The sequence below is a fragment of the Ranitomeya variabilis genome, chromosome 3 (genome assembly GCF_051348905.1).
Source record: "Ranitomeya variabilis isolate aRanVar5 chromosome 3, aRanVar5.hap1, whole genome shotgun sequence".
NCBI classification, from domain to species: domain Eukaryota; kingdom Metazoa; phylum Chordata; class Amphibia; order Anura; family Dendrobatidae; genus Ranitomeya; species Ranitomeya variabilis.
Window position 1 is genome coordinate 725,277,794 of NC_135234.1, and position 24,658 is coordinate 725,302,451.

General features: G+C 41.9%; 1 protein-coding gene and 2 long non-coding RNA genes across 4 annotated transcripts in view; all 3 read right to left on the minus strand.

The window, feature by feature from the left end:
* MICU2 (mitochondrial calcium uptake 2) overlaps nucleotides 1-24,658 on the minus strand; it is a 303,165-nt gene that overhangs the window by 227,030 nt on the left and 51,477 nt on the right. The window lies entirely within an intron of this gene.
* Nucleotides 1-24,658, minus strand: part of LOC143817192 (uncharacterized) — a 59,831-nt gene that overhangs the window by 7,277 nt on the left and 27,896 nt on the right. The gene's annotated exons all lie outside the window — the stretch shown is intronic.
* Nucleotides 14,260-16,019, minus strand: LOC143818562 (uncharacterized). 2 transcript variants are annotated; one of them, XR_013224610.1, is made up of 3 exons: nucleotides 15,924-16,019; nucleotides 14,454-14,523; nucleotides 14,260-14,374 (listed from the first exon to the last, which is right to left on the minus strand). It is a non-coding gene; the product is annotated as an uncharacterized LOC143818562 (long non-coding RNA). The 2 variants fall into 2 exon arrangements; XR_013224609.1 differs by lacking the exon at nucleotides 15,924-16,019 and adding an exon at nucleotides 14,796-14,872.

Sequence of the window (24,658 nt, forward strand, 5' to 3'; positions counted from 1 at the left end):
TGATCCTTTTAATGAAAGGGGTCAAACAGAAACAGATTTCCTGCATCTTAAAGGGGTTGTCCACTACTCAATAAGTACGTTTGCCCCCAGTAGAACAACACATACTCATCTCTGGTGCTGGCACCATTTATTCTGGGGCTCACGCTTCTCTCTCCTCGCCTTTAGATGCATCACGTACATCTGGAGAGAACAGGCGCACTCACTTCCTACAGATATATGTGATTTGCCTGAAGGTCGGAAGGGTGAAGCAGCCGTTGACTGTAACGTCACACAAGCCCTGTGGCCAATGTCATGGGAGCCCCGGGAGATACACTGCTGACACGGCTGGAACAACGCCGGCACGGGAGGTGGGTGTAAGTCTTGTTAATTGAATGGGGGCAAACATACGGATTGAGAAGGGGTTGCCCAAGTAGTGGACGACCCCTTTACGGAAATAAGATGCACATTTTTCTGTGCCAAAAACACATCCAATGGAGGAAGCGGTGAGCTGGGGGGAGATGAAATAGCCACTGGGGGTGTAATGGGTGTTAGGTTTCATTCAGATATCAGTGTTTTCATGTTACCAGTGTCATCAGCGTTTTGCATCCGTGCTTCATCAGTGTTTTTCATGTATGGATAAATAAATGACAAAGCTTCTCCTATCCTTTACAATGTCATATACGGAAAGCACACGGATGCCATTCATGTGCTATACGTGTTTTCCACAGACTCAGACTTGTATTGTACTTTACAAGTGTGCTGCCCCAAAAAAACAAAAACAGACATATTGTGGAAAACCACAGACATGTGGACAGCTCCATAGATTAGAATGAGTACGTCTTGTATCCCTGAAAAACAGACTGGTGTTTTTTGCCAATATCTATTCACAACAGCCCCCAGAAGGGTCCCTAATGTCCCCAATTTTCTAACAAAAGTTGAGCCTGAACTCCCGGGTTATTTGGATCTTGGCATGCAGAATGGGACCCAACAACATCACACGGCCGCTCTCACAGTGAAAGAGTGACAGTTCACTCTTTGCACTGAGTGCTACCATGCACTAAGCCGGTAGTGACCGTAAACCACTTAGTGCGAAGACTAAGAGCTCAGCGTCACTGCAAAAAAGGCTGGGGTGAGCTGAGGGATCCAAAAACCTGGGTGCAAACTTTTGGTAGAATCCTGGTTCCTTTAGAGGCACGTTGGGTACCCTTCTAAGCACTTTTGCTAATAGATGATATTTAGAAAAATCTCCAATTTAGGGTTGTTCACTCTTTAATTAAAATAAATAACAGCTAGATTCAACTTGATGATAAGTACGCTTTACACTTAAGGTTAAAAAAAAACAACACAACAGGTCTGACCAAAGCCGTACCTCTACAACAATACAAGTTAAATACGTGTTTTGAGGGTTTTTTTTAAGGAGGTGTTTATAAAAAACCTTCTGGTGGCATTCTTACAGAGAGGAGCCCACATTGGGTACTTTTTGAACTATACGGATTGTCTTTCACTCCAGTTCCTTTCAGCTTTTGAATACTCTGTAATCAATCCAGTGGTAAAACGTACGGCTAATGGAGGTGCACCCCTGGGACTGTTACCTGAACCAAAAAATATCCTGTCTGTCCATACACATTTTCATCAGTTTAGATAGTTTGCAATCTGCTCACAAAAGTGAGAAGTTTTCACCACTATAGAAAAGATATGGAAGAGATTCTGTAATCCAGGAGGAGATTCTGTAATCCAGGAGGAGATTCTGTAATCCAGGAGGAGATTCTGAAGATTCTCCCAAAACCCATCTGTGCTTCTAAATCATAACAGCTGCCCAGTCCAGCTATTCCTGACAGCGTTTAGAAGCTGAAAGATGACTGGCCTACCGTGAAACTGAGCGACAGTAAATTGGATGCAATTTGACAATTCATGTCAAAATTGCTACAGCTTTCTTTTTGAGGCTTTAATCTCAATTCCCATCCACCTAGAAAGTTTTACAGCTCCTCATTGCACCTCCTTCCTGCTGAAATCTCGCACTCCTCAGTACAAGCTGCAGCAGTTGTCAGTCCTGCTGGGTGGGCGGAAGCTGAATACACTTGGGCTAATGAGCTCCCGCACTCTTTAGCTGGAATCATTTTAATACTAGGAGTACACAGCAATGTACCGTGTACAGAATGTACTGTATTTTTGTATGGTGTTTATCAAGTCTTATAGAAAAGGGTAAAGGAAAAGCAGGATTCGAAGAATATGTTGTAGGCACTGTAGTGTGCTGTAATCCTGATTACAGTGATTATAGAGTCTAAAGCAACTTTGGGACTTGGCATTTTTCTAAAGCAACTTTGGGACTTGGCATTTTTAACTCCACCCCCCCCCCCCCCCAAAGGGAGAAAAGAAAGGCAAAAATGCACTTAAAAAAATTTCAGCATTAAAAGATATAGCACCAGAATGTCTAGCAGCATTCATTTTATGACTCCATAATGAACATGTGTGGGGGTTGTGGTAGGGCACCCCAAATTTTGTTGGTTTTCCTCACCAGTCACCTGCTACTCATCCAGACCTAACTCAGTGTGTGATGTGTGTGTGTATTTTTTTTTTTTTTTTGCAGCAGAGTCAGGTAGACAGAGACAGGGTTAAGCCCTAGTATTGCAGGTCTTGATTAGATGCATCTGGCTAGCTTTAACTAACAACCTGTGTTCACTTGGTGTTTCAATCTGCTGAATGGTGGAGAGTCAAATGTGCTGCTGGTGAGTGACCAGCCAAAATGTGAGCTGCAGTTGAAAGAGACATGCGGAGGTCTCTGTCTGTAGACTGCATGGGTCAGCTAGGAAGATGGAGTAGTCTGTTTGTTGGAGCTGCGGAAAACCATGTGGAATCTACAGTTTGCTAAGTGTGAACTGTGCCCAGAGTTGAATACTAGTGATGAGCGAAAGGGGATCGGACAAGGCGCAATCCAAGCATGATCGTGGGCTAACAGAGTATCTTCGGCTGCATGTCTCGTGTCTGTCTGACAGCTGCAACATATGCAAGGATTACCTAACAAACAGTCAATCCCTGCATATGTTGCAGCTGCCAAACAACTGCGAGACATGCAGCCGTGGGGACTCAAATAAATTATTCGAGGAAACTGAAGACACTCTGTTAGCCCCCGAGCATGGCGGATAACACCTTATCCCAGCACGTTCGCTCATCACTACTGAACACTTCTGTTTGGCAGTGGAAGCAGTTGGAGCTTAGGCTGAAGGGGATACTGCATTGGTGCGATCTGGTCTCTTCTGAGTATTAAGTTTGCTCTGGGAGAATGGACTGTGTAATCTGTGCGACCACACTGACAATTGTGGCCTGGTACATGAACTGTAATTTGCAGTTATACCTTCCTGCCCAGAACAGGCCGTTTCTGGTTTTGAGTCACTTGGAGGTTCATGAAAACAATAAGATTGCACCTGTTTGGACCAAACTGCATTGCCTGTGTGAACGCTACCTAATGCCTTCCTGAGAGTGTGAATACAATATATTTTTTTTAATCATGTACTTAAAAAAAAAAAAAAGTTATGCATGCATAGATGAGACTCAAAGAAAAACTGGTTGTAAAACTAAAATTTCTGCCTAAACAATCTATTGTCAAGTTCTAAAATGTGTATGGCTGTTTATATTATATATACAGTGGGTACAGAAAGAATTTAGACCCCTTTAAATTTTTCACTCTTTGTTTCATTGCAAGCCAAGTTCATTGTTTTCTCATTAATGTACACTCTGCACCCCATCTTGACTGAAAAAAAAACCCAGAAATGTAGAAATGTTTGCAAATTTATTAAAAAAGAAAAACTGAAATATGACATGGTCATAAGTATTCTGTCCCTTTGCTCAGTATTGAGTAGAAGCACCTTTTGAACTAGTACAGCCATGAGTCTTCTTGGGAATGATGCAACAAGTTTTTCACACCTGGATTTGGGGATCCTCTGCCATTCTTCCTTGCAGATCCTCTGCAGTTCCGTCAGGTTGGATGGTGAATGTGGTGGACAGCCATTTTCAGGTCTCTCCAGAGATGCTCAATTGGGTTTAGGTCAGGGCTCTGGCTGGGCCAGTCAAGAATGGTCACAGAGTTGTTCTGAAGCCACTCCTTTGTTATTTTAGCTTTGTGCTTAGGGACATAGTCTTGTTGAAAGGTGAACCTTCGGCCAAGTCTGAGGTCCAGAGCACTCTGGAAGAGGTTTTTATCCAGGATATCTCTGTACTTGGACACATTCATGTTTCCTTCAATGGCAACCAGTCGTCCTGTCCCAGCAGCTGAAAAACACCCCCATAGCATGATGCTGCCACCACCATGTTTCACTGTTGGGATTGTACTGGGCATGTGATGAGCAGTGCCTTGTTTTCTCCACACATAACGCTTAGAATTATCACCAAAAAGGTCTATCTTCATCTCATCAGACCAGAGAATCTTATTTCTCATACTCTGGGAGTCCTTTGTGTCTTTTTTAGCAAACTATGCGGGCTTTCATGTCTTGCACTGAGGAGAGGCTTCTGTAGGGCCACTCTGCCATAAAGGCCTGACTGGTGGAGGGCTGCAGTGATAGTTGACTTAGTGGAACTTTCTCCCATCTCCCTACTGCATCTCCCACAATTGATCAGTTTGGCTGGACGGCCAGGTCTAGGAAGATTTCAGGTGGCCCCAAACTTCTTCCATTTAAGGATTATGGAGGCCACTGTGCTCTTTGGAACCTTGAGTACTGCAGAAATTCTGTGCCTTGCCACAATTCTGTCTCTGAGCTCCTTGGCCAGTTCCTTTGACCTGATGATTCTCATTTAGTCTGACATACACTGTGAGCTATGAGGTCTAATATAGACAGGTGTGTGCCTTTCCAAATCAAGTCCTATCAGATTAAACACAGCTGGACTCCAATGAAGGAGTAGAACCATCTCATGGAGGATCACAAGGAAATGGACAGCATGTGACTTAAATATGAGGGTCTGAGCAAATTTGCTAAATTTCTACATTTCTGTTTCTTTTCAGTCAAGATGGGGTGCAGAGTGTACATTAATGGGAAAAAAATGAACTTTTTTGAATTTAACAAATGGCTGCAATGAAACAAAGAGTGAAAAATTTAAAGGCGTCTGAATACTTTCCGTACCGTGTGTGTGTGTGTGTGTGTGTCTGTCTATATGTCTATATATATATATATATATATATATATATATATATATATATATATATATATATATATATATATATATATATATATATATATATATACACACACACATATATATACACACACACATACACACACACAGTATATATTTTTTTTTAGACCGGAAAATGCTACTTCCTTCACACAAGTGAAAAAAACAAAAGTCCACCATGCCACGCAAATAAAAGGGTGTTCCATGCTGTCTATTACAAGGCCTGTCAAAGGAAAAGCCCCCCTTCCCCAATCCACTCCAGCAAACCTTTCCCTATCCCTACAAACCAGAAGGGTGTAACAATGTTTGGGGAGCCTGAAGGCTGGTCACTAGCCAGGCAATTGGAGTATTTCAGAGCCCTTTTCTAAGCATTGATGGGGGGTCCCTGAGATTGGACCCCACCCCCTCACTAATTTTAATTTTATCTCAAATTCTCCGCGCAACGATAACTCTTATGTTTGGGGGGAAACCTTTATTCCGCTTCTATATTACGTTTATGGTGCATTTACATACAGGTGTTATTACTTAATGAACATACTGATCAATAGTGACCAATGTACGGTAGATTGACATCTATACTACTACTAACGAGCCCACAACTGATGGAAAGGCCAGGAGGCTTGGGACACCACAGGCTTCCACTATATTTCTCTGGAACATCTGTTGCGCTCGTTGCATAGGGGCAGCCTATCTGCCAAGTGTCCGTACATGACCAAATGCATTTGATTCTGTATAAAGTCATAATACGAATTCTTACACAATGAGAATTTGACTTCTGGCTATCGTGAAGTCTGTTCAAGCAGAAAATATAAGTTTGGCAGACTCTAATAATAACGTACCGACTATTACACATCTGCATTATATGTATGGAAAAAAAACTCATGACACAAAATAAGAGCCGGTACGAAATAGCCCCACATTAATCAAAAACATTTACCGTTTCCAATGCACATAGCCTCGGAGCTGCCTGACAAATGCAGGTCAGACAATACCTCACCGTCGAGATCTGGTTTCTGACTAAATGAGAAAGAATGCTAATAATTAGCCACCCAAGTGGCAGAAATTTTGCAGGATTTTTGATACTCTGTGGCTTCAATTGTTGTGGGAATTGAAAATTTCTTTTAAAACAGATTTTAAATGTTGGCTGCGCCTCATCGGCAGATTGACGTGTTTCGTACTAGGACCTTGAAATAATATCAGGCTCTTTTGTTGTGTAATGAACATAGATAAGGCACATTTAACTGCTCCAAATCCTTCTTATAAAGGGTGGAAATTCCATTAGCTCCCCTCCATGAGGATGTGTCAAGTAATTAGTCCGTGTAATTAGGTCAATCATTAATTCACAAAAACTAATCTACATGAAACCCTCTGAGTCTTACCTGCCATGACGAAGCCAGCTAGCCTGGCAGACATACTAAGGGAAGACAGCGGTATAAATCAGACGAGGATCGCAACGCAGTGTTCAGACTGGTTGTCGGCATTGCCAACCCAAGCGTGACAGTATGTATTTCTATGCAGCCATCAAGTTTGGGTCCAGTGATCTGACGACCAGTCTGAGAATTGCGTTGAAATCCTCGTCCAAGTTATATGGCCGGCTATCTGTTGCCCGATGCTATTTTAGGTTTATTGTCCACCCGTTTCAGTTTCTGACAGCCTCGTTCTTCAGGACCACCATACATAAGAACCTTATTGTTATTATGTATGGTTGTCCTGAAGAGTCAACGCATTTCAGAGTCATACCACCTCCTTTTTCAGGACCACCATACATAAGAACCTTATTGTTTTTATGTATGGTTGTCCTGAAGAGTCAACGCGTTTCAGATTCACACCACCTCCTTCAGGACAACCATACATAGAACCTTGAGAGTCAACGCGTTTCAGATTCACACCACCTCCTTCAGGACAACCATACATAATTATCTAATGGTGTCCTGAAGAAGGAGTCTGTGTGACTCTGAAAACGCATTGACAATAAACCTACATTTCACTTTTATTAGTGGATTTTCGTGAATCCAGAGAGGGCAGAATTACTTCCATTTTCCCAGACATTTAATTCTGACAATTTCATGGAAGCTGCAGCATCTGGATAATAGGCTTTTTTTACGTGTTGTGCCTCACACAACCCTATAAGGTGAGCGGATCTACCTTTCCTTTATATCCTATTTACCTGGATAAGACCCTATGGCGTTTTTTTGCATTTTTATCTAATTTATTTATAATTATACATTTTTAAATCGCCATTTATTCCATGGTGCTTTACATGTGAAATACGGGGCAAATATAGACAAATACATTAAACATGAGCAAAAAACAAGGAACACGGGTACATAAGGAGGGAGGACCCTGCCCTCGAGGGCTCACAGTCTGCAGGGATCTAATGCTATTTTATCAAGCATATGACATTGCAGTCGGCTTTTGGAGACGGTAGTCCCTGGGCTTTGTGATCAAGATCCATATGGGAATCCAGAAACATCATCTAGATCGTGATGCAAACCTTATAAATCCACTCTAAGACAAAATACGTTGCCCCATTTCAACGGGCACACTGTCCGACAAGCTGTTATTCTGTTAGGCCTCTTTGACACATCAGTTTTTTGCCATCAGTCACAATCCATCATTTTTTGAAAAAAACAGAGCCAGCAAATGCTGCTGCTGGATCCGTTTTTTTCTCATAGACTTGTATTAACGGGGGATTGTGACGGATGGCCTTCCATTTCATCCGTCGTTTGACTGATCCATCTTAAAGTCTTTGTCGGTCACCCGGAGACAATGCACATAGAAACGTTTTTTGTGTACGTCAAGAAGTCAGACAGCGACAGATCCTGTGCCGTCCATCATAGGCTATAATGGAAGCCTATGGGTGCAGGTTCCGTCACTGTCCATCAAAAGACGGAATCCAGCATTTCTATTCCTATAATTTAACCCATTTTTCCATTCAGGGAATCTCTCTCGAATTCTGTTCCCTAAAATTCCTGCAGTACCTGCCTCTTGAGGAATCTGTAGCGTCTGACAAGTGGCGTGAGACTTCTAGAGTAAGGAACACCACTATTCACCATGACTTAGATGAGCTGTGGCATCACTCTGCCGCCATGCCAGTGTCACAACCCAGCTCTGCCCATTTTCATGGCGCTGTAAGAAACTGGTGGTAAATATGCCAAAATTCGCAAAATTGATGGCGCAGCTCCGAGATGGGCAAACATTTTTTGGGATTTTCAAAGCTTTTAAGTCAGAATTCTGATGTGAAGGCTCGGGGGAATCGGGCATTGAGGGTTTACATTTGACATCCTCCAGAGCAAACAACAACTGATTGGATGGGGTGCTGGGTGATGGACACCCACCGATATGATACGGAGTCAAGGGGCATTTACACTACAAGATAAATGTAAGTGTTGTTAAAAACACTCCTTTCACGATTAGTTTGCTGTGTAAACAGGCTGACGATCACCTGGTGAACAAGCAAAACGCTCATCCAACAGGTGAAAAGATCTTTCGCGTAGCTTTCTTAGCGGTGCATCATCCAATGTATGCCGGACCCCCATGCCGATAACGACAGCAGCCTATGTGCACTGTGTGATGGATCACAGATCGCTCAGTGCACATCGTCTACTTCGGTCTCCCTGTGTAAACAGGCATTCAAACGACCGGCAATCATTACAGGTTTACCAGTTTGCAGTCTGATCATGACGCCGGTTGGTCTCCGTAAATTAACCTTCAGTTAACTAAATGCTTAGTTCTGCAACAGAATGTAAAAGTATATTATTAAAGGGGTTTTCTGGCCTTGGAATTCAAGTGTGCAGTCACTGTGACTATTCACACCGCATACTGTCAGGATTCTCTGGCGCTGGGAGAAGGCGGGAGCATGATGGCAAGTACGCGATTAGTATCCATGTGGTAACATGTCAACTAGTCGTAATCGGCCTCGCTCAATGCAAGCGAGTTGAGCGAGGCTGGAAATGTCTAGTTGGAATGTGACCATTAGTACGTAAATTGAAAATCTGCAGTCAAATAACCTCCTGCTCCCAGCGCCTGATATTCCTAACAGCACACATTGTGAGGATTCACAAGCCTGAAGTCACATGGTGTTTAGGTCTGGACAGCCCCTTTACGCCTCGTTGCAGGTGTGAAAATGGCAATTTTATTAAATTTTAGATACTGTATAATATACATTATATATATTTAATATAAAAACGTATTTAAACAATAGATAATTTCCCATGACGGAAGAAAAAAAAAATACTTGTTAGAGATAAGTTCAAATGACATTATTTAATTTTAGCGGGTGTGTATGACCCCATTAGGGACCCTTGATTGTTATACTAGAGAGAGGGCATCATCTTCCCTTTACACATGTCTAGATTTGGGCTCCAAGTAAAAGAATACCGCCACTTTCCCATTTTTTTTCTTTTACATTACAACTTAAAATGCGTGATAACCGCCAATTAAAAAAAAACAAAAAACTTTCCGTTTTTGAAGAAGCATTTCGGTAATGGCCTGAACCTCGCAGATATCTTCATTACACAAGCAAACATGAAACAGACTTTGGTTCATACAAGACAAATAACTACCCCAAAAGCACAAATTACTCCTAATTACAGGGTATAACTCTGTCATCTTCCCTTTTATAACCTAACCGTTTACACACTTTGATTTTTTTTTTTTTACTTCCATTTAGGTTTATTAACATCAAAGCCTTTGTTATCACTTATGTTTCAACAGATTTTTTTCTCTTTTTCTTTTTTATTCTTTAACCCAAGGCGATAAATTAAAACTTCTTTTGCATTCCTTCGTTTCTGATGTAAGATGCGCGCTGGAATAGTCCGCATTCTGCTTATGAAGTTTCATGCTTAATAAAGTTTTGTAAGCCGCTGTAAAACTTTACGGTGCATGGCAAAGCTGGACTAAATACTCTTCAATAGGAAAACTCATTGTCCCCACGCATACGATGAGCCAAAAGTATAAGCTTTGCCAGAAAACCACTTTCTATTGTATTACTGCCAGTGACTTTACTACTGGTGAACCACAAAAGCTCCATCACAATTCATAAAATGAATGTAGGAGAACATAACAATCCTGCAAGTAAACGTAAAGGGGTATTTGAAAGAAGGCTGAAGAGTCACGAGACACAGAGACGCAAGAAAACACTAAAACTACATACTAAACATTCAAAATTACTGAATAAACCAGATCAATCAGGATATACGGTTCATAAAATAAATGATTTTATTGAATCATGCTAATAAGGAAATACAGAAACCACAGCACAAAACGTACGGTTTCGCCTAGTGGCTTTCTCAAGGAGTATGATACTCCTTGAAGAAGCAACTAGGCGAAACGTACGTTGGAGTCATGGAATACTGACTTCTGTATAAACTATTCTATTATATCCCCTTTCCTTTTCATGCCTTTTTTTCAGATATGCATGTCTGCTATGCTCAATTATTTGGTGGACTATTTGTGTGGGATTTTTACTATGTATGATTATGTTATGTAGTCAGTATACCCATTATTAATATTTTTGTGCTGTGGTTTCTCCCTCACTTTTTATGTCTTTCATATTTTATCATAATTCAATAAAATTCTATATTTTATGTATATTCTGATTGATCTGTTTTTTTCACAAAATTTTGAGTAGGTAAAATAATTGCATTCTAGTGAATATCCAAACTAATCTTGCTATATTATAGTGAGTCTGTCTCACTTTGGTTGTTGTTTTTACATCCTAAACATGAAGAATTACTTCATTTTTTTCTCTTCATCATTGAACCTCCAACTTTAATTCAAAGTTCCATCTCCGATGACTCCTAGTGCTGTAACTGAGCATGCTCGACCACCAAAGTGAAGAGGACAAAGAGGCCGTAACTCTGGACAGAACTGGACACCACTGTTAAATCACATGAAGAATATGCTAATGCACCGACTGCAACCTCAAATATATTATCTCAATCCATCTACTAGTCGACAGCGAAGGGCACATAGGACATCAATACGAGGAATCTACCGCATCAGACGAGGCCATGATAGGCTTTTTATGTAGCAGTTTTCAAAATGCTGAGCAATGTATAACCGCGCCCTCACTCCTGATTGGCAGCTTCCTGTGTACAGGGTCAGCAAACTGCCAATCAGCGGTTGGGGCGGGGTTATACAGATCAGCCTCACTATCTTGTATTTGACACCTAGTCCTGTAATGATAATCTCCTGCTGATAAACCACTGATTGTAATGAAACTGCAGCAAACTGCTCAGCTAGTGACACATCCCTGGAATCAGAGCCTCTTACCCTACATTATTGCTGCTCTCAGATTACAGAACAAAATCCTGCTGACATAACCTGGCCTGTAAGTCTCCCCACGCTTCACAAGAAGCATCTTTAACCCCTTGATTTTATAAGAGGAATAACACAAGGTACCCGAGTTTTCTGCTGTGAAATTCATAGCATAAAATTAACATGATGCACTTCTCAAATATGCAGCAAGTGTACCTTTCAGACTTTCTCTGTCGTGCAGGGATCAGGTTTGACATCTCAGCAATGCCGCTACTATAATACACTGGGTATTCTCCATCTGGAATATGCACCTCGTATGCACATAGTCCTGGACTATTTGCTTCAAAACCGATAACATATGGCGAATACAAAATATTTACTAAGCTGTCAAGTGCCTAGAAATAATTTTCTTTTTTCCTCCAGTATGTTAATGAGTGAAGCAAAAAAAAGACGGAAAAAAAAACCAAAATACCAGACACGGCACAGAAATATCCTAAAAATTAACGAAAACAAAAAAAAAAAAAATCCTAAAAAAAGAATTTAAACAAGTCCCAGATGTAAAAGAAAGTGTCCTGGCTTCATATTTGTTACTGCTTGTGGCTATACTAAAACAATTAATACCATAAGCAAAAAACAGTTTATGAAGAGAGCAACCTAGCCCAAAGTCTCCAGTAAGACCGCTGCGTCTCGGAAGAGTAGTCCCAATCTGCGGGACTACAAACTCACAGGGCCTGACTTATCACTGAACTATCATATAGAAATAACTGAGCATTTGAAAAAGCAGACAGCTGTGGATGGACAGCGAAAGCGGAAACCAGACATTAGGAGAACTGCTCTGGAAGCATCCGACAGCGAGCGCTGATGATTTTGCAAGATTTAAAACAGCAGCTTGTCAGGAGCTAAGAAGGTGAAGGAGGGAGGTGAGCAGCTATCTGAAATTAATAGGCTGGAGAGAGCCAACAGTAGTGATACGAGTTAGGCCGGGATCACACATGCGAGGAACACGTCCGTGTCTCGCATGTGAAACCCAAGCTCTGGCGCCGGCACTGTGGAGCGGAGCGTGCGGCCGCATAGGAACACATGGAGCTGCACGCTCCGCTCCCAAGTGCCGGCACCAGAGCTTGGGTTTCACATGCGAGACACGGACGTGTTTCTCGCATGTGTGATCCCGGCCTTAACTTCTCTCCTGGAATGTCACTACTGCGCACTCTTAGGCAGGCACTAGTGGCCGAGATCCATGGAAACCACCTGTACACTAGAAAGATAAAAGCCTTCACTGCAGAAGAATGAAAGCATTTAAACCAGTTGTACACTATGAAAGATAAAAGCCCTCGCTTCCTGAGAATGAAAGCAGATAGAAAAGACAAGTCAATTGCAAACTTGCTTATTTTCATGCTGTCTTACAATGTAATAACGTAAGAATACCCCTTTAATGAATCAGCCAAACTGAGTTGGTAGGAATCAAATAAAAGAGACCATTAAGTATTTTCAAGTGGGCACCAGTTATGGCACAAGGGCAACCATTATTACCCGTGGCACCTCCATGTTTCCTGCAGAACAGTGATGTTCTTCTTTTTTGTTCAGCTAATAGAGCAGAATTAATGTTCTAATTTGGCTCATAACAATCACTTAGCAATGAATGTGAGCCATGTTCTAGCCAAACCAAAAGTTTTGTGTGGCATTTACACGCCTACAAGGACAAACCATTCTGCTTTCCTATAAACATGTTTATAGATTTTATACTGAAAATGTAAAAAAGACAAAACGAGTAATATTTTCCATCTGACAATCAAGGATATTATTTTACCTGGTATACAGTACAAAGCAAGGAACATTAGAAATCCTAAAAGGTATCGTAAAACGTGTACAATTTTATGCCGTATTTTGCACGCCGCAAGTGACTGGTAAAAAGCTGCAAAACAACGTGTGGCAAAAGTCAAGCAAATCTGCTAAAAGCAGGGGGAAAATAACACTTTGGGAGCTAATTTAACCCTTAATATGTCTGTTTTATTCCTGATCTAAGGATCTGGGCTTTCAGTTGAGACGAATCTGTGCTGCACTTTATGGACATGCACAGTAGTGACCAGAGCTGTGGAGTCGGAAGTCAGGGAAATTGAGGAGTCGGATTTGGCTTACCGACAGGACTGCCCCGGAATCCATGCCGAGATAATCCCCACCCCACCACCAGGCAACAAACATTGGGCCAGATTCATTAAAATTGTTGTTTTGCCCGCCAGTCTAAATGGAGGGAGCGTTGGAGTAAAATGCACATAATTCATTAAGCGGCGCATGCGTCTTACAAGTGCTGTGTGTCTATGCTGGAAACGTTACTCCAGCCAGTAGCATAAACTTCCATGAATTTGCCATGCCCTGTACCAGCTTCTCTCACTTTGGTGTAGCAGGCCGAGTAGGATAAATACCCTGATGAATCAGTCCCAAAGACCCACACAGTAACCTTGTAATAGGGACCATACAAGACCACAAATACACCAAGGGACACCGGCCAACAAGTACATTTCCAGAAGACTGGCGAGGATGGGTTTTCGGAGGGTAACGCTTTTTTCATCCATGTTCTATTCCAGCCATGTGCACCACCAATGCATGGGACTTCAAACTTTAACTATAAAGCGCTAATACTATTTACAGAATATGACGCTTATGCAACCTCTACAATACAAAAAAAAATACACACAAAAAAAAACCCGCTATATAATATCTAACCCATTATAGCTATTCAACACCTGAGATGTGATCGATCATCTTTGCTTACAAGGTTTATTAACATTTGTGTAGAAATCAGAATTATTGAGCTCTACTAATCCAAAGAGTCACAGACATTACAGAAAAGTTGGTGGGATCCAATGTGTATGATGATGGCCTCCTGCCTCTCCCTCCACATCATCCATTGGGCGTCAGGAGGATCCGGCTTCTTGAATGTCACCGGTTAATCCTTTTGTTCATTGACGATGCTCTGTATAAGAGAAGGGGGTCAGGAAAGGCAGCTGACATCCGTCTAGTGTGTATGGCCAACTGAGCATGACACTACCAACCTAATATACGTTTCTTCCTTTCTCCAGAAATTATCTATCCGGCTACTACACTGAACTCGTTTTTGGTCTCCTAGAGCAGAGGATCGAAGCATAGAAGTGCACAATGTATTTAAAAAGAAATACATATATAAAAAATAAAATAAATATTAATTCTAAATATTAAGACATAAAACGCTTCAAAAAAAAAACAGAAAAACAAAATCACCCTTATTGGATTCAATAATAGGTCATAAATAACATATAATGCACAAGTAAATAACATCAGTGGAAACAGTGCCTTACATACTCACTTTGTTTGTTAAAGAGGAACGGTCACTTGCCACAAATGTCTAATTTCCTTACCTTGTAAGTGTCGCTGTTTCCCTTAATCTGGAGTTGTTTTCGATTGTTCCCGCACCTCTCCATTATAGAGATATGGCTTCCTCTCCCTTGTATATAAATCTAGTTTTGATCATCCAAGCAGGTGTGATCCTCACCTTCTCTATGGAAGTCTTCTGAGAACCACACCCAGTTGGCTGACCACACCCAGTTGGCTGACCACACCCAGTTGGCTGACCATACTAGATTTACAAACGGACTAAAGGGTCATATCTCTGGAACAGAAAGGCACAGAAACAAAAAAATAAACAATGCCGGATTCAGTAGGACAGCGGCATTTACACCAGATAAAAAATCTTTAAACCAAGTGATAGATCCTCTTATGAATCGGATGAGGTGGCGTCCATCGCTCATATTACCCAATTCCAAAACACTTTAGTTAATCCAAAACTATGCAGCACAATACAGAAGAGTAGAATGTAATATTTCCCATTTCAGCCTTCGCAGCCGCACTATTACAACCCAAAAATACGTGTATGTTTTAGAAGATCCCTTGTGAACACTACAAACTTATCCAAAACCCAAGGAACCTACGCCTGCAGCTCAACGAAGCCCACCGTGCCCCTTCAGATTTTACAATCAGCACCCAAAGAACAGAACATGGCCCCCGAGTCTTGGAGGCAATTAACACTGTAAACTGCGCTGCTGCACATTCACCCAACTTGACAAGAAACCCACCAAACGCTGACATATAATCTATAGCTGTGAGAGCAATGAAATCTTCGCCCAAAGCAGCAGAACAACAATTAGCGGCTGACAGCAGTGTAATTTGTGCCATTCGAGCTGAACAAAAGACTGGCAACACTTAATTTATGTATGTACGTGACAACACCGCTCACACCAGGTCCGCAAGATAGGCAAGAAAAAAAAAAGATGTAGTAAAAGGAGGAGATGACCGGGTAGATGGAGGGAGCCCTCCCCCAGCCCAGTTCTGTACATTAGGAAACACATGCCTGTCCTTAGCTCGCACACATGACCGCATCTGATCTCAATGCTTTAAATATGGATCTGAAAATACAGATAAGGGTTTGATTCATCAACCTCCAAAGACGGTTTAAGCAGATAATAAACATTTCCAAATGGCCTTCTTACCAGACCACCAAAGCCGCTCCACGTCTGCATCCACTGGCATCCTACTCCTGGCCAATTCATTAGCATTAGGTCCCAATATGATCACGTAATGGCATCTGCTGCTCGGGAAACCAGAAGACTCCATCAGGCTTCCTCAAAGCGGGTAACACACACTGGATAGGTGATAACTACCCGATCGCTGGGGGCCCGACTGCTGAGACCCCACTGATGGCCAGTACAGGGTCCCCTGACGGCATGGAGTGGTAGCGGAGCACGTGCCTTATTCATTCACTATGGGACTGCGCTGTATCTCCGGCGGTATCATATAAAATGAATGGAGCCACAGTTAATCCGCTACCATTCAAAAAGGCGCAGCTCTGAAGAGCGTGGGAATCTCAGGGGTCAGACCCCACTGGTCGAGTAATCATCACCTGTAGATAGGTAATCATTTCCCACTGAAATACCCCTTACATATAGGTGATGTATATGATTTTCATATGTTTTTAGAAGCTTTTTGTACTCAAACGTGAAAGACAGTAAAAACTCAACACGTGATGGCTATGTGTCCACGTTCCAGATTGTTAGTGTTTTTTTACGACGGTTTTCAGCTGCGGAAACGCTAAAAAACGCTTACATTAAGCATCCCATTGTTAGAATGCATCCCGCAATTTTTGTGCCCATGCTGCGTTTTTTCCCACAGCGGAAAAGCATTGCGGCAAAAAACACAGCATGTTCATTAATTTTGCAGAAAATCCGCGGTTTTCCCACAATAGAATTGTATTGGGACAATTGTAAAAAAAATTAAAAAGCTAAAAATCCACGAAAAAAACGCACGAGAAATACACGCAAAAAACGCTACAAAAACGCAAGCGGATTTCCTGCGCAGGGAGTCCGGATTTTATCAGGAAAATTCTGCTTACTTTCCGCACGTGGTCACATAGCCTTAAAACCAGCTAGAATCTCTAAAATCTAAAAAGTAGTACTACTCGCCTTCCTGTCCTCCCTTTCCATTGCTTTCTGGGTCCCATGCTTGTATTGACACCAACACGTGACTGTTGCAGCCCATCACTGGCGATAGTGCTAAAATGTCAGAACCACTGCGGTCAATGATCACATGTCCATGTCGACACATCATCGCGGGAAGCAGAAAAGACTTGGGCATTCTGGTTACAAGCTGAGCAGCAGTACTCAATGTCAGGCAGCAGCCACAAAAGCAAACAAGATTTTAGGGTGCATAAAAAGAGAGATAAAATCCCAAAGTATAAATCATTGGTGAGGCCACCTCTAGAATATGGGATCACATTTTAAAAAGGATATTCAGAAGTTAGAATCAGTTCAAAGGCGGCAAGTAGATTATTACAAGGGATGGAGGCCTCTCATGATGAGGGGTTCGAAAAGTTGGAATTGTTTCGCTTAGAAAAAAAAACAAAAAGAGGCCTCAGAGGAGATCTCATTTATATGTATAAATACATGTGTGGTTAGTACAAAGGGCTGGGGCATGACACTACTTCCAAGGACCATACTGAGAACCCGGTAGCACTCATTACGGGTGGAAGACGGGCGATTCCGGCAGCTAAATAGAAAAGGGCTCTTTACAGTTAGAGCAGTAAGAGGGAGCAATGCCGACCACAAGAGGTAGTAATGGCCGACAATATAACGGCTTTTATACATGGGCTGGATGATTTCCTCAGTACACAACATGGTGGGCTACAGATAATTTAATGACAAATAATGTATAATTGGTGGAGAAAGGTGGAACTGGATGGACCGAAGTCTTTTTTCCACCAACGTTACTATGTAACATGAAAGCCCCGATATGTGGTCCAAACGTAATGTGAACCCAGTTTTTTTGCCATCATTAATTCCATTTGACTTTGATCTGAAATCACTTTAGCCAATAAGAACAGAAGAATATTGATATTTTAGCAAATCGGAACTTAAAGTTCTATCGTCGTTTTTCTTGTCACTGTCGGGAAGTACAGACATAGTAGTTGTCACTTTTGAAATGGATTCTCAGCATCTGTTGGGATGAAAGCCACCTACTTTTTGCCAGTTAATCGTTCAATCATTTTTTTTTTCCCAAAAATGTCTCAAGAAAACCCATATTTTTAGTATGAAATGTAATACAGACATTAAGCTAACAAAAAAAATGCCAGGAAAGCATTGTAAAGCCGCCTAACACAAAATACCAAACCTTAACTACGGTATATCTCTAAATTATGATATAATAATATTTGGGAATATCTCCTTGCCTTTAAAGCAAATAAATAAAACACCTTTTTTATACCCTCAATGCCAAGGGTAGCAGCGATCTACGGGAAGTTTCAGGTTGGTGGAAAGTCTGGTCACCAAGCTGCTCTCTGGGCAGGATTTACCCTTTGATACCACCCAGGCATGCAAAGGTAACGCAAACCTTTCCCTACTCCACGGCATCTGGTCACGAGGATTTAAAGCGACGTGCAATGATAGATTATATTTACTAGTGACATAAGAGAAACCCAGAGAGAGTATGTGACAAATGGCCTATCCACCTGCCGGGAGCAGGCACTGCACAGATAACCTTACAGCTCTTTGTCCGGGAACAGAAGACAATCCAGGCTTCAGAACTGGCCCAAGTCTTTGCTCTGGGAACATATGGTTACTTTTCTGTTTTGTGTAAGTGAAAACATGCTCTCTGTGCGCTTTCCCCAACAGGCAGATCAAGTAATATTTCTCAGCTGGACACACAAGACCTTCTCCAGTGCTAGTCATTTCACCATAAGGAATTATGTGCAAAGTCCTGGATTCAACAGGGAACGGAAAGGATCAGTGATCCCAGAATAACAGTATCCGTATAGTAAGTCCACCTTGTACAATGAGACATGAGCTTCTCGCCACTATTACAACTGGAGCTCCAATCACAAAAATCTCATATCTGATGCACAAATACAGACACTGCTGCATGCGCTCGGATCGCCACCTGCACACGCTCCTGTCGCCACTTCTGCACACGCTCCTGTCGCCACTTCTGCACACGCTCCTGTCGCCACTTCTGCACACGCTCCTGTCGCCACTTCTGCCCAAGCTCCTGTCGCCACTTCTGCACACGCTCCTGTCGCCACTTCTGCACACGCTCCTGTCGCCACTTCTGCACACGCTCCTGTCGCCACTTCTGCACACGCTCCTGTCGCCACTTCTGCATACGCTCCTGTCGCCACTTCTGCATACGCTCCTGTCGCCACTTCTGCATACGCTCCTGTCGCCACTTCTGCACATGCTCCTGTCGCCACTTCTGCACATGCTCCTGTCGCCACTTCTGCACATGCTCCTGTCGCCACTTCTGCACATGCTCCTGTCGCCACTTCTGCACATGCTCCTGTCGCCACTTCTGCACATGCTCCTGTCGCCACTTCTGCACATGCTCCTGTCGCCACTTCTGCACATGCTCCTGTCGCCACTTCTGCACATGCTCCTGTCGCCACTTCTGCACATACTCCTGTCGCCACTTCTGCATATATACTCCTGTGAACCGATCCTCACAACTGAAGTTCTACGTCCCTCCGGCTGAAGAGAACAGCAGCGCACATGAATGGTCACGGCTACATTTACTATATTTGGGGGGCGATGGTAACATACGTGCACTATGGCTCCCATGGACCTATAGAACTGAATGGATCATTGGATACTCATGCACAAAATGAAAATCACAGGAAAAAAAAAAAAAAGCAGCCGTACTTCCCAATACCTGGTCACAATACACCCACATCTACCAATCAAGGTTTATAAATGCGGCCAGGTATTGTAAAGTATGGCTGCTCATTTTTCTGTGATGTTTTTGGATGAAAGAAAGTGATGATGCTCCGTTACTAAAAAGAACCGCCCCGCCTCGCCGTCTCGCGTCTCCTCGGGCTCAGAAGGACTGGAACAAGTGATTAGAAATTACACCAAAGAATGTCTTGTTGGCCCGCTTACATTTTCTTTCATTCTTTTCCAAATGAAGCAATCTGTGCGGAAACTGAGTGACATATCAGATCCAGCAGAATACCTAGAGATAAATAAATCGATAGTGCAAGTTCAATGGGCCGTACACATGTTCTACGTTCATGACTTGCAGATGGCTGCATTGACGACTGAAGCCACATGAAAGAGAACATTTAGCATTTTCTTATTAACGAAACTTTCTTTTGTTGCCGCATCAAGAAAAAAAAAAATATTTTGTAGATTTCAAATAAAGCCATTCATTGTAATACGCGATCCCCATTAGCTCATCTACCCAGCAAGAGTCTACTGGTAGGCTTCATCCTCTCCAAAGCCAAACTCCAAATTAATCTCAGCTCTTCCTCACTGATCCTAATATATAAGCCTTAAAGGGAACCAGAAAATCTTAAAGAGGCACGCCATTAACCGGCAAACATAGGCAGGGCTGTGGAGTCGGGAGTCTGAGCCTATTTTGGTGCAGTCGGAGTCATGGAAATTGAGTCGTCGGAGGTTTGGCTTACCGACTCCACAGCCCTGGACATAGGGTTAGGCTGCAGGCACGCCGCTCAGTGCACACCCCTGCTGCCGCAAACATATACGGTTCATTGCCTCCCGATAGTGCTGCTTTTCAGTAAGGCGACTAGGCAGCATTTTAATGCTACTTACCTATAATCCTATGCTTTGCTTTTTTGCACATGGCAGGGTCCCTTTAACTTCCAGGCCAGAGTTCTCCAACCTGTGGCTCTCCAGCTGTGATTGCACACTATCTGAATAATTACACGCTGTAGTTATTTTTTTATGAAACTTTACATAAAATGTAAATATATATATAAATAAATATATATATATATATATATATATATATATATATATATATATATATATATATATATATATATATATATATATATATATATATATATATATATATATATATATATATATATATATACACTAGCTGTACTACCCGGCTTCGCCCGGGTTAATGACTGCTGGTAGCAAAATAGAATGTGTTAACAAAAATTTATTCTGCACACAAAGACCACAAAACAAATAGATAGAAATGTAATTATTAAAAGGCTAAGCTAATAGAAGAATTTCACAACATATATTGGCTTTGTTATACTGAGAAAGTCTTTGTTGCCTATATTAACCAATCAGAGCTCAGATTAATTAACTGTAGCAAAATAGAAGCTGAGCTGTGATTGGTTGCTATTGGCAGCCTGATAAATCCCCAGCTAACAGGAAGCCCCCCCCCCCCGGCAGTATATATTAGCTCACACATACACATAATAGACAGGTCATGTGACTGACAGCTGCCGGATTCCTATATGGTACATTTGTTGCTCTTGTAGTTTGTCTGCTTATTAATCAGATTTTTATTTTTGAAGGATAATACCAGACTTGTGTGTGTTTTAGGGCGAGTTTCATGTGTCAAGTTGTGTGTGTTGAGTTGCGTGTGGCGACATGCATGTAGTGACTTTTGTGAGATGAGTTTTGTGTGGCGACATGCGTGTAGCAACATTTTGTGTGTCGAGTTGCATGTGACAGGTTAGTGTAGCAAGTTGTATGCAGCAAGATTTGTGCATGGCGAGTTTTGCGCGTGGCGAGTTTTATGTGTGGTGCGTTTTGAGTATGTGCAAGTTTTGTGTGAGGCAACTTTTGCATGTGGTGCAACTTTTGTACATGTGGCAATTTTTCTGTGTGTGCAAGTTTTGCATGAGGTGAGTTTTCCATGAGGTGAGTTTTGCACGTGTGGCGAGTTTTGCGTGAGCCTAGTTTTGCATGTGGCGAGTTTTGCATGTAGCGAGTTTTGCGCGTGGCGAGTTTTGAGTGGTGACTTTTGTGTTTCGACTTTTATGTGGCGAGGTTGGTGTGTGTGTGGTGAAATGTGTGCTGAGGGTCGTATATGTGTTCAAGCACGTGGTAGTGTGTGGCGCATTTTGTGTTTGTGTTCATATCCCCATGTGTGGTGAGTATCCCATGTCGGGGCCCCACCTTAGCAACTGTACGGTATATACTCTTTGGCGCCATCGCTCTCATTCTTTAAGTCCTCATTGTTCACATCTGGCAGCTGTCAATTTTCCTCCAACACTTTTCCCTTCACTTTTTCCCCATTATGTAGATAGGGGCAAAATTGTTTGGTGAATTGGAACGCGCGGGGTTAAAATTTCACCTCACAACATAGCCTATGACGCTCTCGGGGTCCAGACGTGTGACTGTGCAAAATTTTGTGGCTGTAGCTGCGACGGTGCAGATGCCAATCCCGGACATACACACATACATACACACATTCAGTTTTATATATTAGATATACCTGTATGTAATCTCCTGTATATAGTATATACCTGTGTGTCATCTCACCTATATATAGTATATATCTGTGTGTCATCTCCTCCTGTATATACCTGTATGTCATCTCCTCCTATACATAGCATATACCTGTATGTCATCTCCTCCTATATATACTATATACCTGTAGGTAATCTGCTCCTGTATATAGTATATACCTGTGTGTCATCTCCTCCTGTATATAGTATATATCTGTGTGTCATCTCCTCCTGTATATTGACCCCCTGACGAAGGATTAGATCCGAAACGCGCGTCGGGGTGCGCTGCATGGGACTTGGCTGACCCCTTATACAGGTATACTGCGCCATTGTATTCCTCCTCTAGTTGGACTAAGTCTGTGGTTTTGACATTCTTATGAGACCTCCTAATAGACACTGTGGTATATGGTGCAATCTCCAGCTACTTGATTTGTCACTGGCACCTTTATATTTATGTCCGCAAATTGTGCACTTGGTGCTGATACTTTAATTATATAATTTATGATTTTTGCACTGTTTTGTATATTTGATCTTGCCTATTTTTTTGCACATTTTTTTGGATATTTTTTCTGCACATATTTTGCGAGAAAGTACACAATACCACAATTAAATATTGTAGTATCTAATCTTTTTAATAATTTTTTATTATATACTACTGTGCACTTGCTGCGGATACCATTATTATATACCTTGTGGTTTTAGCACAGTATTGCATATTGCACTTTATTTTGCTTAGTTTTTGCACATATATTATGAATTAACATATACTACATATATATCACTCCCAAGTCTACAGTATATAAGTTTTATATTTATTTATCACATGGCATTTTAACGATTCTTACACAATCCTCTGCACTATCAGTAGTATTTAATGAACTTCACATATTTACATGTTCTTATGTACTTTGTATTCTTGGAGGTCACATTAACCTGAGATTACAATATAAAAGGGTCAGCCTGTATTTATTCCCCTATTGGTTTTAGTATTTTTTATATTATTATTCCCATTGCGCGCACAATTGCTATATTTTATATATGTTATATTGCTGCCAATTTAAATAAAGGCATTTTATATCTCACTCCTGCTTGGTGTTATCTCTGGGTGGCTCCATATTGGCTGTGGCTGCTATCTTTGGTTAGTGGGTTTCCACACTACTCTCCACAGAACATGTATCACTGGCGTATATATATAGAAATATATAAAAAATTCTTTATATTTTGGTTATAGATTATCTGATATACAGTGATTGATGTATCTGTGGTTGCGTTAATCCTGTATATAGTATATACCTGTGTGTCATCTCCCCTGTAAATAGTATATACCTGTGTGTCATCTCCTCCTGTATATAGTATATATTTGTATGTCATCTCCTCCTGTATTAGACCTCGTTCACACGTTATTTGGTCAGTATTTTTACCTCAGTATTTGTAAGCTAAATTGGCAGCCTGATAAGTCTCCAGCCAACAGGAAGCCCTCCCCCCTGGCAGTATATATTAGCTCACACATACACATAATAGACTGGTCATGTGACTGACAGCTGCCGGATTCCTATATGGTACATTTGTTGCTCTTGTAGTTTGTCAGCTTATTAATCAGATTTTTATTTTTGAAGGATAATACCAGACTTGTGTGTGTTTTAGGGCGAGTTTCGTGTGTCAAGTTGTGTGTGTTGAGTTGCGTGTGTTGAGTTGCGTGTGGCGACATGCATGTAGCGACTTTTGTGAGATGAGTTTTGTGTGGCGACATGCGTGTAGCAACTTTTTGTGTGTCGAGTTGCATGTGACAGGTTAGTGTAGCAAGTTGTGTGCAGCAAGTTTTGCGCATGGCGAGTTTTGCGCGTGGCGAGTTTTATGTGTGGTGCCTTTTGAGTATGTGCAAGTTTTGTGTGAGGCAACTTTTGTGCATGTGGCAATTTTTCTGCGTGTGGCAATTTTTCTGCGTGTTCAAGTTTTGCGTGTGGCGAGTTTTCCATGAGGTGAGTTTTGCACGTGTGGCGAGTTTTGCATGTGGAGAGTTTTGCGCGTGGCGAGTTTTGAGCGGCGACTTTTGTGTTTCGACTTTTATGTGGCGAGGTTGGTGTATGTGTGGTGAAATGTGTGCTGAGGGTGGTATATGTGTTCGAGCACGTGGTAGTGTGTGGCGCATTTTGTGTATGTGTTCATATCCCCGTGGTGGTGTGGTGATTATCCCATGTCGGGGCCCCACCTTAACAACTGTACAGTATATACTCTTTGGCGCCATCGCTCTCATTCTTTAAGTCCCCCTTGTTCACATCTGGCAGCTGTTAATTTGCCTCCAACACTTTTCCTTTCATTTTTTCCCCATTATGTAGATAGGGGCAAAATTGTTTGGTGAATTGGAACGCGCGGGGTAAAAATTTCACCTCACAACATAGCTTTGACGCTCTCGGGGTCCAGACGTGTGACTGTGCAAAATTTTGTGGCTGAAGCTGCGACGGTTCAGAT